Here is an 18,768-nt window from a genome sequence, read left to right as displayed (position 1 = left end):
ATACCCATTTACTATATATACAAAACATCACAATTAGCTACAATCCGAGCCAAATTACTGTAATCGTGCCGAGGCAAAGGCGTATAATCTTGGCTATCGCAGCATGCAGATTGAAGCAAACATGGCAAACAGCTTGCAATCACAATCGGCTCTGGTTTGTTATTTCGCCTTGAAAATTTTAGATGCAGCATGTACCTTGCAAACGTTCTTGTAGCGTTTCTAGTCGAGCGGTAGGCGTTTTGTCCGCAGTTTTCGGCTCCTGCTCACTCTCCGGTGCGCGAAACGAAACAAGCAACTCTTCGTACGTCCCAATGGCCTTGCACGTTCTGTAGTAGACAGCTCCTGCACGTTGGAATGCTACCAGGTTGTGAGGCTCCTCTCCAGATGAGCTGTTTACATAGCGCATCCAGTTTGACTGACCCAGTCCAAGGCCTTCCGTTGAAATTTGTGCTCGACCGTGGTGAAGCTGTGAGGAGTCGCAGAAGTGAATTTGTTTTGTTTCATGCAATCCTGAAAGGTGTCACAGCGCAGTAAACAAAGCACTGAATGCCACACCATTGAGGCATGTGGCGAATGCAGCTGTGCAGAATACTACTCAGATGCACGGCTTGGACAGTAGTCGCGTGCTGTAATACTACTGGTAAGGAAACAAATCGAGTAGCTTCTACGAAAAATGTAGCTTTTCAATATTACACACAGAACTTGGTTGACGGTTCAGTACGCTTATGTAATTTTTTCGCTTTTACATGAGGGAAATCATTGCTCATCTGGAGTGACCTTGTAGTCCACAAAGGATGAGTGCGCTATACGTCCTCGTGGAAACCTTGAGCATTTTGGTACCCACTTTTTAACTGGATCTGCACCGAATATGTAGCCTGATTTAATTACCTGCCTCTGTGATTAAAGTGAAACTACTTACCATCGAGGAAAGTTGCTTCAATATTTAGCAGTAACCTTGGTAGTTAATAAACATTTGGCAGTGGAGAAACGCAGTTTAACTACACCACCATATGGCCGCCCCACAAATCATTAGGGTTGCCCAAAATCAAGTTGGCCGAGGAACTATCGCGATGTGAGTGCTGTTTCATACATTCGCATGGGCATACACCGAGTCCAACGCTTGCGGCGTACTGGGAGATTCGTGAACAGTTCTACGAGATATAAGTCTGTGGGAATCGTTTTGGTCTAGGACTTGGAAATCATTTGAATATATTTCATCTTTAATTGCCCGAGAAGACAAAAATGCATCGCTGCCGTTTTAGTGATAACGAAAAGCCCATGGAGGTGTTTTGGGTATGTTTCACACCCTGCTCAAGAAGTAAAAATGCGGGGTGCACGTATGTTTTGTTAATTCCGGAGATCCGAAAACATCTAAAATTTAGCACCAACTTTCATTATGAGCTCGTTCTGCGTTTTCCGACATCTATTTCTTTTCTAGACACATTCGTGTCAGGTAATTACCTGATGTCAAATCATTACTGGTAAGGTTCACCTGAATTACAATTTAGGTACTTGATATATCTCGTGTTCTCTCAGCATAGTGTTATTGGACAACACGAGAACGCCAACGTTTTGTGCTCTCGAACGCAACGACGCTGACAGTGTGAATGAAGGGCAGCCCTTGATGTCTGCACGGAATTCCGCCCATCGTAGCGCAGGTATCAATAAACATCAACTGGAGAAAGTAGTGTATTCGACTGATTGATAAACTTTACTACCTAAAAGTTTGAGGTTAGATGTAGTGGGTAAGAAACAGTACGTGAGGGAGAAATGGTTGACAGTCGTTGGTCCAGGAGTCCATTGGCCGCAGCTGTGTCTTTGGCTAGCTTTACTGGCATAAGCTGATCCTGTGCATCCGATTCGGCTAGAAGGTCCTCCCACAGCTCAGGACTAGGGCTATCTGTTTCAGCCACTACAATAGAGCCCTATATCCCCTTATGTGTTATAATGTATCATTGTCTCCACACGAGACACATACGCCTTTGTTTCATGTGGCTATATCTTGTGGTAGGAACTATGCCTGATGTGTGTTTCTTAGGCCCCAAAGTTTATGGCCTCCTCTCGGCGAGTGTGCATGTGGAAGTGCGTACTTTCTATGCCTCTCCCTACATGCCCGTATTGTTCCCCTTATGTTTCCCTTGTTGTGCAAGGCTATAACGACTCCCCTGCCCGGCTAGTGAAACTCGGAAAACAGCGTCCAATCTAGTATTACAGTTCCACCTTAGCCTCGGGTACCCAAACAATGGTATGTCGCAGTAAATTTCACAGGCTCGTGTTGACAGCCCCCGTATATGAAACTGTTGAAGGCACGGAGTCTTACTGCACCAGATGTGCTCCGTTAGAGATGACTTTCGGACGGCTTCAACGATGACAGCCAGTAGGAATTAAGCTTGAAATTTATATGCACACAATTTTACATAAATACAGGTTATGCACTTTGAGAGATTATTAGAGGTTATAAAGGCGCAGCTGACTAGCATTACAGGGAGACCCCTCAGTCGGCATAGTCGACGATGCATTGCATCTGACCGCGTAGCCCAGAATGCTCGGCTGGGCCCTAGGGCTCTGTTTTTATCCCTTGAAGCCTAGCTGTCACGAAAGCGGCGCACAGTTTTGGTAAGCCGGCGCGGCGCGATGCCCACTCGGTGCCGCATCGAAGGTTCGATGACTTTCAACAAACGCCTCCTTCCCCGTGCGAGGAGAGCGCGTGGCCTTGTACCCATCGGCCTCAACCTCTTTCTCATCACTCGGTGACGACGGTGACTCACCAGGCCCGAAGATGCGAGTCTTCTCTGGAAGCTTCGGCAGAGCCTAATTAATGACAACGCGTGGCTCGGCGGTAGGTTAAAATGAATGCTTCAACAAACAAAACTAAGTGCGTGTGCGCTTCAGCTTTGACGGGCTGGAAAAGGCAGACGCGGCGCGCCCTTTTCATGGAGGTTGCGTCGCTTGTGTGGGTCAGTCAGTGTGTGAGCTAGTATTGTGGCGTGTTCTAGTACCTAGTAGTGCTACGCCTCGACTCTCGGCGTTCACCCGCTGCTCGCAAGCCCACAGACCTGCGAGGAAGCGGCGCTATTCTTACATGGCGGCCACATCGTGCCACTTGAGGCGTCGGTCTGCAACAGCACCCGGTGAACAATTTGGTGTTTGTTTATTTGAATGTGTCTAGTATTGTTCTGTGCTGTAAAGCCTCTGTTATTGAATGCCTCTTTTGTTGCATCCTTTGCGCTGTTTTCTGTGAACCTCTCCGCTGTGCATTTCAAGTGTTCGACTATGATCGACCTACACACTCTCCTCCTCAACCAGATGAACCTCGCACCGAAACCATCCCACCTGCTCGTCGCTACAGCCGATCTCCATCTCCCCGGGCTCATCGATCCCGTTCACCGCTACCTGGTCGCGGCTCCTCTCAATCATACGCCGGCACCTACTCGGGAAACTAGCGAATGCAGCGCCCGGAAGTGACGCTGCATTACCGACCCGGACTGTCAACTCCGAACTGACCCTCGCACCCAGACGTAATCTCACTGACATTCTTGTGGACGGAGTCTCAGTTTGTGCCCTTATTGACACTGGCGCCCACATTTCCGTCCTCAGTTCCTCGCTCCGTCAACGCATTAACAAAGTCCTCACACCCGCTCCCTCATCTACCGTTCGTGTTGCTGATGGCAACACAGCTACTGTGATTGGTATGTGTACTGCGAGAATCACCATTGCCGACCGCCATATCCCTGTGCTATTTACAGTCCTCACCAGTTGCCCTCACAACGTTATATTGTCACAGAAGCCAGTGAAACTGGTTCAGCAGGTTTACTAGGACTAAGTAAAAGCATCGGCAAGATCAGGCACGGAACCGACTGGCGGGCGAGCACCGAGAGCGAAGAAGACGAGCGCGTGCCAGTCTCCCGAGCTCGCCACATGGCGGCGCCAGTACGATAACATTGCGGCATTGCCCCTCCCGGTGGAGAAGGCATCGTCCCGATGCGGAGTGGTGAGGTCGAGGATAACCGTAGTCGGCGAGGATGCGCGTTCACAAGTAGTTAAAGGAAGCAAAGAAAAAAAACACATGTAGCTTGACCTAGCGGGAGTAGAATGGCTTCATCCTGGCGACATGTACGACTTCCGATTGTGCTTGCCGTCGGGATGAGCGAACAGTTCCTTGCGGGGTCACTTCGTAGGTGACGTCGCTGAGTTTGCGTTGTACTTCGTACGGGCCGAAGTAGCGGCGCAGAAGCTTCTCGGAGCGACCCCGCTGCCGAACAGGTGTCCACACCCAAACCTGATCGCCAGGGTTGTAAATTACCTCCCTGTGACGAAGGTTATACCGTCGAGCATCTTTAACTTGCTGTGTCCGGACTCTCAGTCTAGCCAGCTGGCGAGCGGCCTCGGCATGCTGGAGAATTGGTCGGCACCGGCAATCGATGGGTGGGCAACATCTGGCAGTAGCATTGCATCCAGCATGGTGACAGCTTCGCGACCGTACACCAAACGAAACGGTGTAAAGCGGGTCGTTTTCTGGACTGCGGTGTTATACGCAAATGTTGCATACGGTAGTATCTGGTCCCAGTTCTTATGATCTTCGTCGACGTACATAGAAAGCATATCGGCGATGGTCTTATTGAGTCGCTTATTGAGGGGCAATGTTGCAGGGTGCCAATGGTTCAGGCGCAGGGGTACGCAACACGTCGCTGTACGTCATGATCTGTGGCGCAGGCGGCTGGGACGACGGTACTGATGGTACTGCTTGGCGGAGCTCTTCGCGCACAATATCCGAGATGCCCCCAACACGTGGATGTTGTTCGAGAGAGGGCAGCTTTTGCAGCTCTTCGCGCACGATACTTCGGATAAGTTCGCGAAGGGCTTCCTTGTCGTTTCCGACCATTGGCAAGCGGAAGTCTACGGCAGCGATGTTCGCAGAGCGATCAAAATGTACAAACTGCTGATACAAGGCACGCTCGATGCTTGTTGCTTCTTTCGTAAAATCAGCAACAGTACGTGGAGGGTCACGTACAAGGCCAACGAACAGCTGCTCCTTGGCGCCTTGCATAAGGTAGCGCACCTTCTTTACCTCCGACATGGACGGATCCGCCCGGTTGAAAAGGCGAGTCATTTCTTCCACAAACATGGCGACGCTTTCATTAGGCCGCTTTGCTCGGGACTGTAGAGCGAGTTCGGCCATCTCTTTTCTTGTATCGTTGCCGAATGTTGCGAGCAGCTGCCGCCGGAAATCCTGCCAGGTGGACATGGTAGCCTCATGGTTTTCGAACCACATCTTGGCGGCGTCTTCTAGTGCGAAATAAACATTGTGCAATTTTCTCTCCTCGTCCCACGCATTAAACACAGCGACCCGGTCGTAGCTGGTCAGCCAGTCCTCAACGTCTTCGAACTTGTCGCCATGAAACGGCGTGGGCATACGTGGAGTATGGCAGATCAGCTGCTGGGCACTCACAGGAAGCTGGGTGGTCTGAATTGCCGCTGTAGTCATCGTGGTTCGCAGTGGGGAAACAAGAGGACCACACTCGGGTGCTAAGCCTCTCAAGCGACGGCTCGCCTTGTGCACAGGTGTCGTGTCCACGGTGTGTAGATGGGCGTAGGGGGCAGCCAGAGGCTCTTCGTACATGGGATCTACCCAGAAGCTCCACCAAAAATGTCACAGAAGCCAGTGAAACTGGTTCAGCAGGTTTACTAGGACTAAGTAAAAGCACCGGCAAGATCAGGCACGGAACCGACTGGCGGGCGAGCACCGAGAGCGAAGAAGACGAGCGCGTGCCAGTCTCCCGAGCTCGCCACATGGCGGCGCCAGTACGATAACATTGCGGCAATATTAGGACTCGACTTTTTAACTGCACATTCCGCGCTCATTGACTGTTCTTCTGGAATGCTTCATCTGGACCTGCCACACTGTCCTGACAAGCAGGCCTCTGATACTTCAACGCTCCGTCTATGCTCCTCTACATTTACTCGTCTGCCACCAGAAGCTGCAGTGTATGTGCTCATGACGCTTTTCCCCTCCGTTCCTGATGGCGACTACGTTGTTTGCCCCATAACCGACGTGACACAGCAGCTTAGAATCGCTCTCCCTCATAACATCGTGCACGTAGAAAATAACAACGCTTATATTCCAGTCTTGAACTTCGGCCTTTTTGTGCACGTTCTCCCTGAGGGCATTACTCTCGCCGAACTGACCCCACTGTCTGATGTCACAGTTGCCGCTCTTTTGCCTGACCCTACTGCTAAAGTGTCGACACGACCTGCACCGTCCCCATCTCCGGAGGCTCGCATATCAGGAATGGTTGCACCTTATTTGCGCCCTGACCGTGCTACAGCACTTATGAGTCTTCTGAATTCGTACAGCGATATTTTTGATTTTGGTGACCGCCCCTTAGGACAAACGTCCCTCGTTACACATCGTATCGACACCGGAGACGCCCGCCCAATTCACAGAAGACCTTATCGAGTCGCCATTTCAGAACGACGCGTCATACAAGATGAAGTGGACAAGATGTTAGCAAAAAACATTATAGAGGCTTCGAGCAGTCCCTGGGCGTCGCCTGTCGTGCTTGTCAAAAAGAAGGACAATACCTGGAGATTCTGCGTTGATAACCGACACCTCAACAAAATTACAAAGAAAGACGTTTACCCGCTCCCCAGGACAGATGATGCCCTCGACTGCTTGCACGGTGCCAGCTATTTCTCTTCCATTGATCTTCGTTCCGGTTATTGGGAGATCGCAGTCAACGAACGGGACCGAGAGAAGACCGCCTTCGTCACTCCCGATGGCCTGTGTCAATTCAAGGTGATGCCTTTCGGCTTGTGTAATGCGCCCGCAACATTCGAGCTCATGATGGACTCTCTCCTGCGCGGCTTGAAATGGACGACGTGCTTGCGCTATCTCGATGATGTCATTGTATTTTCCTGTACATTCGAGAGCCATCTCCATCGCCTTGATGCCATTCTTGGCGTCTTTCGAAGAGCTGGCCTTCAGCTGAACTCGAAAAAATGTAGCTTCGGCCGACGTGAACTCAAGGTGCTCGGTCACGTGGTCGACGCCCGTGGCGTTCAAACCGACCCAGACAAAATACGTGCTGTAAGTGCATTTCCTACACCCGGTTGTACCAGTGACGTACGTAGTATTTTGGGCTTTGCTTCTATTTTCGGCGGTTTGTACCGAACTTCGCGGAGACGGCTCGACCACTTACCAATCTTTTGAAGAACGACACTATTTTGCTGGGACCAAGAACAATCTCAAGCCTTTTCTGCGCTCATTGCAGCCCTCACCAACCCGCCCGTCCTGGCACACTTCAATCCCTCGGCCCCAACGGAGGTACGCACCGACGCCATTGGTCACAGTATTGGTGCCATACTTGCCCAACAGCATATGGGTCGCACTCGCGTCATTGCTTATGCTAGTCGCCTCCTTTCTGCAGCTGAGCGGAATTATTCGATCACAGAACGTGAGTGCTTAGCCCTCGTGTGGGCCATTACAAAGTTTCGCCCCTACTTGTTTGGCCACCCGTTCTCCGTCATCACAGACCACCATGCCTTATGCTGGCTTTCTACGCTGAAGGACCCTACTGGTCGCCTGGGTCGTTGGGCCCTCCGCCTTCAGGAATACACTTTTTCGGTCATCCACAAGTCTGGCCGGCTGCACGCTGACGCCGATTGCCTGTCCCGCAACCCGGTAGATCCACCACCTGCGAGCGAGTGTGACGATGACACATATGTGTTGGCCATCTCTGACCTTTCAAACATTCGCCATGAGCAGCGCTTAGATCCGAAGCTTAACAGCATTATCAATCGCCTCAGCACTGACAATTTTGACGCTACCCTAGCTCTGTTTGTGCTCCACAACGGCACCTTATACCGACGGAATATGCGACCAGATGGCACCGAGCTTCTGCTCGTAGTCCCCGAACACCTGCGTACCACTGTTCTTCAACAGCTGCACGACGCACCTACAGCGGGTCATCTTGGCGTATCTCGTACGTACGACAACGTACGCCACCGCTTCTTTTCGCCAGGCCTCTATCGCTCTGTCCGTCGTTACGTGGCTTGTTGTGACCGGTGTCAGCGACGGAAGAAGCCCTCGGTTATGCCAGCTGGATCCCTGCAGCCGATCGACATCCCAGTAGACCCGTTTTCCCGAGTTGGTCTTGACCTTCTCGGGCCTTTCCCACTTTCTGCGTCGGGGAATAAATAGATTGCGGTTGCCACTGATTATACTACGCGCTACGCTGTCACCCGAGCCTTACCCACCAGCTGTGCAACTGACGTGGCTGTGTTTCTTCTGCACGACGTCATCCTGCTCCATGGTGCTCCACGCCAGCTGCTCACTGACCGTGGCCGTTGCTTTCTTGGTCGAGTAGTCGACGAAATTCTTCGGTATTGCTCCATCAAGCACTCTTTTACCACCGTTTACCATCCACAAACGAACGGCCTCACCGAACGCCTCAACTGCACGCTCACGGACATGCTGTCAATGTATGTCTCGGATGATCGCCGTGACTGGGATATTACTTTGCCGTTTGTAACGTTTGCGTACAATTCCTCTCGTCACGACACAACGGGCTTCTCACCCTTTTATCTTCTATACGGCCGTGACCCTCCCCTTTTGTTTGACAGCATACTGCCTCCCACCGCTAACGCCAGTACCAACGTTCGTGACGCCATCTCCCGAGCTGACGCCGCCCGTGTTATCGCTCGCCGCCGACTAGCTTCCTCACAAAGTTCTCAAAAACGGCGCCATGATTCTCGCCACCGGGATGTCCACTACTCTCCGGGCTCTCTTGTCTTGCTCTGGACTCCCGCTCGTAAAGTAGGGCTGTGTGAGAAGCTCTTGCCACGATACGCAGGACCCTACCGTATTTTACGGCCAGTCACTCCTGTGACATACGAGATCGCCCCTGCAAATCCGCCGCAACAGTCCTCTATGCCACGCACCGATATTGTTCATGTCACCCGGATGAAGCCGTATTACCCCTGTAGTACTTCGTCCTAGTGCGCACGGGACTGTGCTTTTCGTGGGGGGGTAATGTGACATATATGCCCTGCATCGCTGGAAGTTGAAGATGAAAACGATCTGCAACAGTGACGCAGAAGACAAAGTGGTAGCAACGATTGATCCTAGAATAAGGTCGACGCTGCTGTGTTTCTGTGTTCTGTGTGCTTTGCCAGCCTGGACTAACTTTCGTGGACTAGCCTTGCCACGTATCAATATTATTGGATGACACTAGCCCACACCCGAACCTACTCTGATGCAGCAAGAATTATCAAAACTAGTTGCTTGCTGCCTAGCACCCTCTTCACTCTCTTGCGAGGCACCTGTAGCAGGAAAGAGAGTGCATAAAAAAGTGAAACTGTGCAAATCCAGTGAATCGAGTGGACATAATCGGCCTGTCAAACTACGGCCTTTGCCGCACCCCTACACCCTGTACCCTGATCTGTCCCTTACAAAGTGGGGAGAAGCAAACGAAGACGAGACGCACCCGTTTGTCATGTCGCCTACGTAAACATATCCGCTACTTGGTCACTTCAATGGCGTGGTTATCAATGGTAAATTAGCGTTGTCGTTCTGACGCATTCTTCCCTTACTACTTCGTCCCATGCACCGCGACAGTGGACGTCGTCTTGGCTCGCCGTTTCTCCCGAAATGTATGCCTTCAAAAAGCTGTGCCCTTGCGAGCACGTTAGTGTTGTCGAGATGACAAGCCACGGACCCTGCAAGCAGGTACATTTGTTTGACAATACCCGAGCTTCGTCGTTCAAACCTCAAAACACCATCCACATTAGCGCGTGATTACTCCGACCTCGGATAAGCTATTATCTTCCCGCCAAACGAGAAGTTGTCGTCGCTGGATAGTAGCCTCACTCTTAAGTCCGCTTCTTTGTTAACCTTTTAGTGCCTTCCTGGTTCTGACGAAATTAGGGGCTGTGCGTTCTTTCGGATGTGGCTTTTCGCGTGCCTCATTCGCCCGTCTGATGATTCCTTACGATTGCATACCTGGGTCAGTTCCTCCCAGCCGGCCAGGAACGTGCTTGCAATGCGACTATTCATGTCGCTTTGGTAGGCTCGACAGGCGGCTTGTAAGTCGGAGACTAGCCAGTAACTGTGTTGTTATCGGTTCGCTTCCCTGTTTGCTAGCGCTGTTTCAACCTCTCCATCATCCGGAAGCATTTGGCTAGTATAGCTGTTGAGTATATGGGCTTATCTCTCGAGTCAGTCACCTTGGTTTCGGTCGCCTATCTGACTGTGTACTTCGCTGCGTCTTCGAGCTGACCACGCCCTGGATCTCCGCAGCAGCCCTCACCTCAGAGCCGTCGCGATCACTACCGACACGGCTCTGCGTCTCAACGCCAACTGTCGTCGTGGCGTACCCTAATCACTTGCACATTCTGTGGTAACAGTCAATATACTTAGCTATGACTGTCTTACCTGTAACTACGTATCTAATCTCAAGACATAACTTTACTGTTACTGCTGACCTTAATATTTGATTATTTACGTTATAATGTCATTTATCTAACCTTGCTATCATACTGTTACGAGAGAAAGTTCAAGGGGAGCCACAAAAGGAAGAAGGGGTTATCGAAGTAAGCGCTTTCGTTTGGACCGTGCCTGTGTCGCTGTACGCTGGCTGTGTAAACCTGGCCTGTCTAAAACGGCAGGTCTACGTTAAGTGCATGAAGTTTGGGGGGGGGGGGGGGCGGAGTAGTGATCCTAGGCAATGCAATCAGCGCAGCTAGACATGGAGTATCGTACGAGGCGTCGCATTGCGGGCCTTGCGGGCCTTGATCCACTGACTATTGCCATGTAACTAGCCGGTGACCCGCCGGAAGCCCGCTGCGACACAGCAATTATTCCAGGCTAGAGACAGGCCTGCGGGCGCAGGGACCGGTTCCTCTCAACATTATCCGAAACCTCGAATTTTCGCAGGAGCAGCGGGCTAGGGCGATTATGAGTGGATGACCAAATACCAACGGGTTAGTTGCTACAATCAATGGGAGGCCGCCGCTTAGTTGGCCAAAGTCGTTTTCTTTCTGACAAATACCGCGTTAGTCTGGTTCAAAAACCACGAGGACTCTCTTACAACCTGGGAGCATTTTGTCACCGAATTGCGCCTGTGCTCTTGGCGGCTGCCTTTCGCGGAAGAAACGCGCTGAACACCTGCTGGTACGCAGCGCTCAGATACCCAGAGAAACATGTCCGATCTATGTAGAGGAGTTCTTGAAGCTCTGTAAAGCAACAGATGCTTGAAGACCAAGGAAGATAAAGAAGGTCATCTACTGAAAGGCATCGCCGACGATGCATACAATTTCTTGATAGAAAAAGTTGAACTGGACGCCCTCTCTGATCTCATTCGGCACGTGCATACTTTTGAGACATTGAAGACTCGTCTCATAACGCCATCACCACTTGCCCGCCCTTCCCCGCGTACAGCCCGAAAACCTGCTGGTGCCTTTCAGTATCAATAGCCCCAGCCTCTTTGCAGCCTTCAAGGGAAAAAGTGCTTCGCCGCAGAGCCCTTGTCTGCCGCCGTTGTGGCATTGAGGGCCGTGTAGCTAGCTGCAGCCGCAGTCACCATCTGACCCGCTACGATTGCCCTATCAACAAAGCACAGCAATTTAACCGTTTCTCTGGTTCTTCTTGGCAATGGGCCCCATCTTCATACAAATTTCCGCCTTCCCGTGGACCGCATCGTCATTCGGATTTCCGTCCGCAGCTTCTCACCACCGGCTGCCTCTTCTGCGCGCCCCTTTCCGTCACTCCGGCAAAGGCGGAGGTCTGCAAAGCCTGTCCCGGAAAAGTAGTCAGCGCGGAGGCTGGAATTGAGACCACATAAGACTGTGTGCTGCTCGTAGAAGTTAAAAAAACACTCTTTCTGTGCTTGTCGATGATGTGGCGACAATGGCTTCTGTAGATATGGGATCATCCATTTATACTAAGATTTTATCGATTATGAAACACTTAGGCTGAAACTTCATGTTAATATTGCACAGATATGTCAATTTTTATGGTGCAGGTGGTGAGTTCACGTGCTTTCTGAGAATGTGCATGGCTACAGTGTGCCTGGGCGGAACAATATTAACTGCTTAGTTGGTAGGGCTTTCCCGCTGCACATATGACATGAATCTGGATATTGATATTTTGCTAGCGTGTGGTGACGGCAGACTGTCGCACCGGAGAACGATGCATTGACGGTTCCATTCCATCTGGGCTCCTAGAGGAGTCCCCAGAGCAGAATATGACTTTCGTATCCAAGGATATCAATGTAGAAGCCCTTTCTATGGTGTGCGTCCCAGTTTTGCGCCCGTCATACCTTCAATACTCCGATAGCACCGCTTCATTAAACCTCTGCCAAGAAACTCACTCTCGTTTCTCATTGTGTGTTGTTGGTGTTCAAGGGAGGCTCACGGTTGTGGGCCATGAGTTGCTCTTCGCAACCCGTGGTTTTGCTCATGAACATGAAGTCTGCCACTTGTAGCCACGATGATGCTGTTGCATCGGTGGTTTTGATAACGAAACCCCCGCACTTGGATCTCCTCTTCCTCCTTCATTTCAATTATTTCCTCGGTATTTCTGTATGTTGTACAATATCAATAACTATCGTCGTGATTACTATAATTCAATATGATTACCCTATCAATAGTGTCATCAGTAACTATCAATATATTCTTATGATGTCATATTGGTACGGTCCTATTTTTTGTCTATTTGCATTTGTATCACTTGAATGGTTGATGTCGCATCATTACCATAAATGTTTACCAGAATTTCTATTTAGTTACGTTATTATTCTTATTCCTCTCATCTGATTATAAATTTTATAATTATTGAGTAATATATACGTGCCGTTGATAATAAATATTTCATTGTCATTATTGATGATGTTAATTACCTAGTTATTGTTAGTTACCGCCGTTACTCCTGCATATATGTCCTGGTAACAAATTCACAAAGAAATGATTTCACAGTACAATGAAACCTCTCTAATCGTAAAGCGATTCGAACTCGCACTTGAACGACCAAACCCGAATGCACTAGTGGAAGCTTCACATAAGTACGCCACTGTTCCAGCCTAATATGCCGCATTTTAAAAAGCTAGTCTCTCGTGGTTTGACTAGGATGTGCTCGTCTTCTTGAATGTTCTCCAATTGCTCGCGAAAAAAGAAATGTAAATTGGTTGAAAGAAGCCAAAAGCGCAGTATCGTCACACCTCTCAGTGGAGATCTGAACAACGCCTTTAAAAAGTGAGAAAGATGGGGCGGAAAGGACTAAGAAATACCGCGGTACAGGGCTAAAGCACCTCATACCATTTCAGAATGGCGTGCCTAAATGATCTACCAAAGAAAACCTTTGCGTTTAAATTTTATATTCTCCATGTTCCCTCTGAGCCGAAATGAAAAGCGTCATACAAGGAGTACTTTGTACTTCGGATAGTTCCAGACATTGCTGCTATGCAAGAGGTCAGCCATCCTGTAGAATCGCGCCAGACATTCCTGGCTGAAGACTCCAACGGTTCATTCAAAGAAGGTTTCTAAGCCTCGAGTATTGATGCGCAGCTTTTTAATTTGTTCCGTTTATATTCACTGCCACCTACGTGCTACAGTATTGCGTTTTCTGTGACTCAAGATACGTTCAGAATTGGAAACGACAACATTCGCACAACAGTTCTTTGCTTATTACATGGTGTTTCTAATTATCGCTCCTTCCGCGATATCACACTCATCACTTGGGTACTTAAAGTTCGAAAAGGAAGCTAATAATCTGTGATTACCTTTTGCGAAATTAGACCCATAAGAGTGGCACCAGCATGCGCGCCTTCGTAAGGCCCAAAGCAGAGTCGTTTGGGCAGAGGCTTTTTTGCATACACGCCGTGGCCGGTGCCCCTGCGAGTGGTGCGGCGAATGACCAAGCAGTCCGGCACACTCTTCGTTGCCCGCTCCAAGTCCCCTGAAGGTACCTGCAAGCAAAGTTCGGATCACTTTCCCTTAACTGTACTTAGTTTGCCTGATTGAGTTAGCGGTAGATGTTTTCACAACCAAACCGCGAACTGCTTTTTTCGTTTTAACCTCAAATATTGGTACCTCAAGCAATAGATTGTTACGGGGAAATGTGTTTAATGATTACAAAATATACGGGGAATGCATGAAAGCCACGCACCGTACGTATCAGGCAAAGCTCAAGGCTTGTTTCAGAACGAGTCCACGCGCATCCAATTCGTCCTCCTCTTTCACATGCGCAACCGTCCACTTCGCCCTTCTCTTTCACATGCGCAACACCGCGCGGCACAGCGTAATAGACGTAACAATATAAATGGATTCACTCAGTGCAGAAAAGAAGCGTTTTGCTATGCATATACAGACAAAACGGTTTTTAATAGGGGCGCAATAATACTTAAACATGCATGTGATGTCTGACTATGACTGCTAATTACAGCACGCTGTACGTTCACAGAGCACCGTTGGAACCTTTCCGAAAGTAAACTGTATTGCATTAGAAATCAATGGAAGCCTCAGTTCTAGAAACAAACCCGCCTTTACACATCGAAGAAATTTAGCGTGAAAACACGACTCGAGCGAGCAAATTGAATAGATGGCTTCTGCTAACGAGATAAAATGGGAGAAGGATCGATGTCTCTCTGCAACAAATGAAAACCGCATTTTTAGGATGGTTCAATTTTCACTGATGCTGTTGGTTGCCTTGCGTTTCGTGCAACTTACGCAGCTGGGGCTATTAAGAGCATACACTGTGTTCGGAACAGTCTCACTGCTGTGTTGACGAACTACATAATTTATTGCTGGCATTTGGAATGTTTTCTTTAAAACTCTTCCCTTAGTGTTTCAAAATTTGTGCTTTCTTGTAGAAGCGTTTTCCGCGCATCGAGCCTTCTATCAAACGAGCTGTACAGACTTTGCGTGAAAGTGGAAACTTTCTCAGTGGAGATTTGTCAATGCAAACGTTTTGCGGCGTAGCTACACAATGTATGAAACACTTACGCCCCAAAACTCCCATGTCTCTCGCAAATGTTTGCCTGTGGCATTTTCGTAAACCGCTTTTTATTGTTCAAAAAAGGGATTAGCGAGATTTAAAAACAGTAAACGTAGTATACTCAGAATGAGAGTGTGCTTCAGCGCCCTATTTACTCTCTTCAGACGCCGAGTACATTTAGCTGACCAACCCTGTGAGGTGGCTCATTGGTTTGCCTATGGGCTACTCAGCCACAATGCTTGGGATCGAAGTCCGGCGCGTAGGGCGCGTGTCAGTGGAAACGAACATTAAACGGTGCGCCTTGCTGTGCAATGAAGGTGCTGACAAAATGTTACCACGTGGTCTAAATTAATTTGTATCCGTGCACTGTGGAGTCCCTCAAAATACAAGTCAGCTCAGTGCAGTCCTATTAGACCCAACATGTAGCTGGGGGTATTCCGACAAATGGCGATATTTCCAGCCGCACCATCAGCTCGAAACGCCAGAAAGCTAGCGCAAGACTGCCTGAGGGAATTTCCATAGCAGAGTGATCACCTATTAACTTAACAGTGTCACGAGAGAGACACGAGGGTGGATAGACACAGGGATGTTACAGTCTGTTGCTGCTTCAAAAGATGATTACCTCCACTCTCGCAGTCCTGTTGATTAAGGCACTTGTCTACAGAAGCAGCTCAATAAAACTTCATTACGTAACCTTATCGCGAGTGGTCGATTAAGCTTGATTCACTTATATTCATATAACTTCATGAAAACATCAATGTTAAGCATAATTAGGACCGATCGAGAGGAAAAATGTCAGCGTGTTCATGTGATTTATAATCGAATACTACTGAATGACGATGCGGGAGATTCTCCACAAAGGAGGCCCTCCAGCTAATGACGTTCACCTATTTTCACTTCCGGCGAGAGCATGTACTGTATTGTTTTTGCCTTATCTCATGCTATGTATGTCAGAACAGGTTTGCGCATAATTTTGAAGAATTATTTCACTATGTGCCGAAGAACTGTAATTTTCTGTGAAACTGTATGCACTCGGAATCATGCCCCTTGTTAGAGGCAATACAACCCGAGGTGAGAGCACCAAGATACGCAAGCAAAAAACTTTCATCGCTACACCAGTTCACCTATGTGCGAACCAAACCATGCGTTGTCTGTATCGGTACATTGATAAGTAATGTTACCAGTCGGCCGGAATATTCAGACGGTTACTGTTGTTTGTTGCTGGTTGATGCTGTTTTTACTCTCTGCTTTTCAGGCATCGCCGTTTTTGTTGTTCCTCTTACATAGCATGTCGAGTCAAGCCTTAAGCTGCGCTAAATTAGGCTCTGAATAGATTCCCTTCTTACCGGTGTATCCTTGACGTAATTCAGAGGTCCATGTAGTGGGCAATCTCCTGGGTAACTCATCTCGCAGTCATCGCAAACTGCAAGTACAATGTATACAACATTCTGCATTTTGAGAGCAAAATTGGTCAAGTTATAGTATTAAATTTATAAAAAACCTCTCGTCTCCACATACTTATGCACTGCTATTAGATAATTAATATAGACAGCAATGTGAAGCCCATATTTAAAAGATGAGTCGTTAATGGTTCTGTAGCCCATACCTGATTTCTCATATTCTCATAAAGAAAGGGCGGCTTCAATTGAAGAACAGCCTACAATGAGCTTTAACGGAGAGACATAAACTCGTGTACTAGCTAATTTACCCCCACATAAAAATTCAGCAGGCAAATAGGGAACGTGATTATACAAAAACACAAGTTAGTGACATTGCTGTATTAGTCCAATGCGGCCACATAATTTTTAGGTATTTGCTTTGGCTGTAACTCTTCAGGTAAATCGTCCGTTTCAATAGGTGTACGTTCTAGCAGAGACAAGTCGTTGTTCATAGCTGTTTTGAAACATTCGACTGCGAAGTCTACCGGCACACACGTAAACATGGATCTCACGTCGAAAGACACCATGACGTGGTCGTCATCAAACGTTATTGTCTAGTTTTTCTACAAACTGTGCCGAGTCTTTCACGTGCGTGCTGGTTCTTCCGGCCAAAGGAGCAAGTACCCGGTGCAGGTAGCCCGACAACTTGTATAATGGAGACCGGGTGAAGTCCACAATCGGGCGAAGTGGCACATCCTTTTTGTGCACCTTGGGTACCCAGGACGATCTATGCCAGCTCCTCAAATTGTGCCTGTCCAACACGTACTTTACGTTCAACAAGACGTTCTACAGGCAGGTCTTCGGGACAGCAATGGGTGCTTCCATTTCTGTGGTTTGTGCCAACCTGGCCCTAGAGACGATTGTAAACCGCGCACTGACGTCATTCGACCCTCCACCAAGACTGTTCCTTCGTTACGTTGACGATTGTTTCTTCCTGATCCGTCGAGAGAACGCCGAAAGATTCCGGCGGCAACTTAGCTCGTTTCAAGAAAGCGTCCAGTTCACTATGGAAGAAGAAGTCAACAGGCGACTCCCCTTCCTTGACGTCCTTGTTGAAAGAACAAGAAACGGTTTAGCGACGAGTGTATACAGAAAGCCTACCCACACGGGTAAATATCTGAATTTTCAATCAGCACACCCATTAGGCCATAAGCGATCGGTTGCCTCCGCGCTTTTTAATCAGGCCTTAAGAATTTGCTCAAGCCCAAGAAAAACACGTCGTGAACTGAGCCACATACGGACGGACCTTAAAGAAAACGGATACCCTTCCCAAGTCCTCCGTTCGCAAGAACTACGCGCTGCAGCCCCTCCAACCAGAGAAAGAAGAGAAAAGAAAAAGCGTGCTGTCATTCCTTATGCCCAGGGCGTCAGCGAAACCTTATGCAGGATATTCGCTGCCTACGACGTCCAAGTGTCCCATGTACCACCAAGCAAGCTCCGAAATCATCTGGTAGGGGTCAAAGACCCTTTGGAGAAGACAAGCTACCCTGGCTTCGTCTACAAGATTCCTTGCAAAGATTGCAGCGCTTCCTACATAGGCAAAACTGGAGACTTCAGAAGACGATTGAAGGAACACCAACGTGACGTAAAGAACAAAAAAGTGACTTCTAACGCTCTAGCAGAGCACAATCAAGACACGGGCCACCTGATTAACTGGGATTCCGCGCAGATAGTTGAAATGGAAAAACTGTTATCTACCCGCCTAATCAAGGAATCATTACACATCCAAATGACAAGCGAAGCGATAAACAGGACGCGGGGAAATCTACCCGAGATGTACATGCACTTTGTAAGCAACCCTTTAACTTCATAAGCAACGGCCCATCTCGTTTCATTTCCATTGTGAACAAGGCACCTGTAGCGGTGCCGAAACGTCAATGTGTTTATGTTTTATTTTTATCTTTATTTTTCGTCTGTGACTTCGGCGAGTGCTGTTTTCGTCAATATGCTGAATTTCCCTTGCCGGACGGGTTTCCGTCGAATCCTCAACTATCTGTACGTAGGGTTGCCTGACATTATGTTTGGCAAGAGCCGCAAACACTAGCCTTTCCTTTCATATCGGAGGGTGATATCAGAATCAGCCAGCCAGGACCGTTTCATTCCCGTTACTACTGAATTAAAGCAGGGCTTTTATATTTGGGATGGCAGCCTATGCTATCGCGCCATACCGTTAAAGCGTAGCTTTTGTCCCCTATACTTTTTCTCTTCTCCAGCTTTGCCTATGGGCACTGTGTGTCCAATTTGTGTATATTTAAATCAGCAATTGAAGATTGGAGACAGCGTGTTTTATTTCCCGCTTGCTGTGGTGTTGAATTATTTCTGGCGTTTGTTTGGAACTTG

Source organism: Amblyomma maculatum, chromosome 3 (genome assembly GCF_055883805.1).
Source record: "Amblyomma maculatum isolate TAMU_Amacu chromosome 3, ASM5588380v1, whole genome shotgun sequence".
Lineage (NCBI taxonomy): Eukaryota > Metazoa > Arthropoda > Arachnida > Ixodida > Ixodidae > Amblyomma > Amblyomma maculatum.
The sequence above is the reverse complement of the archived record's forward strand: the minus strand, read 5'-3'. Positions refer to the sequence as shown.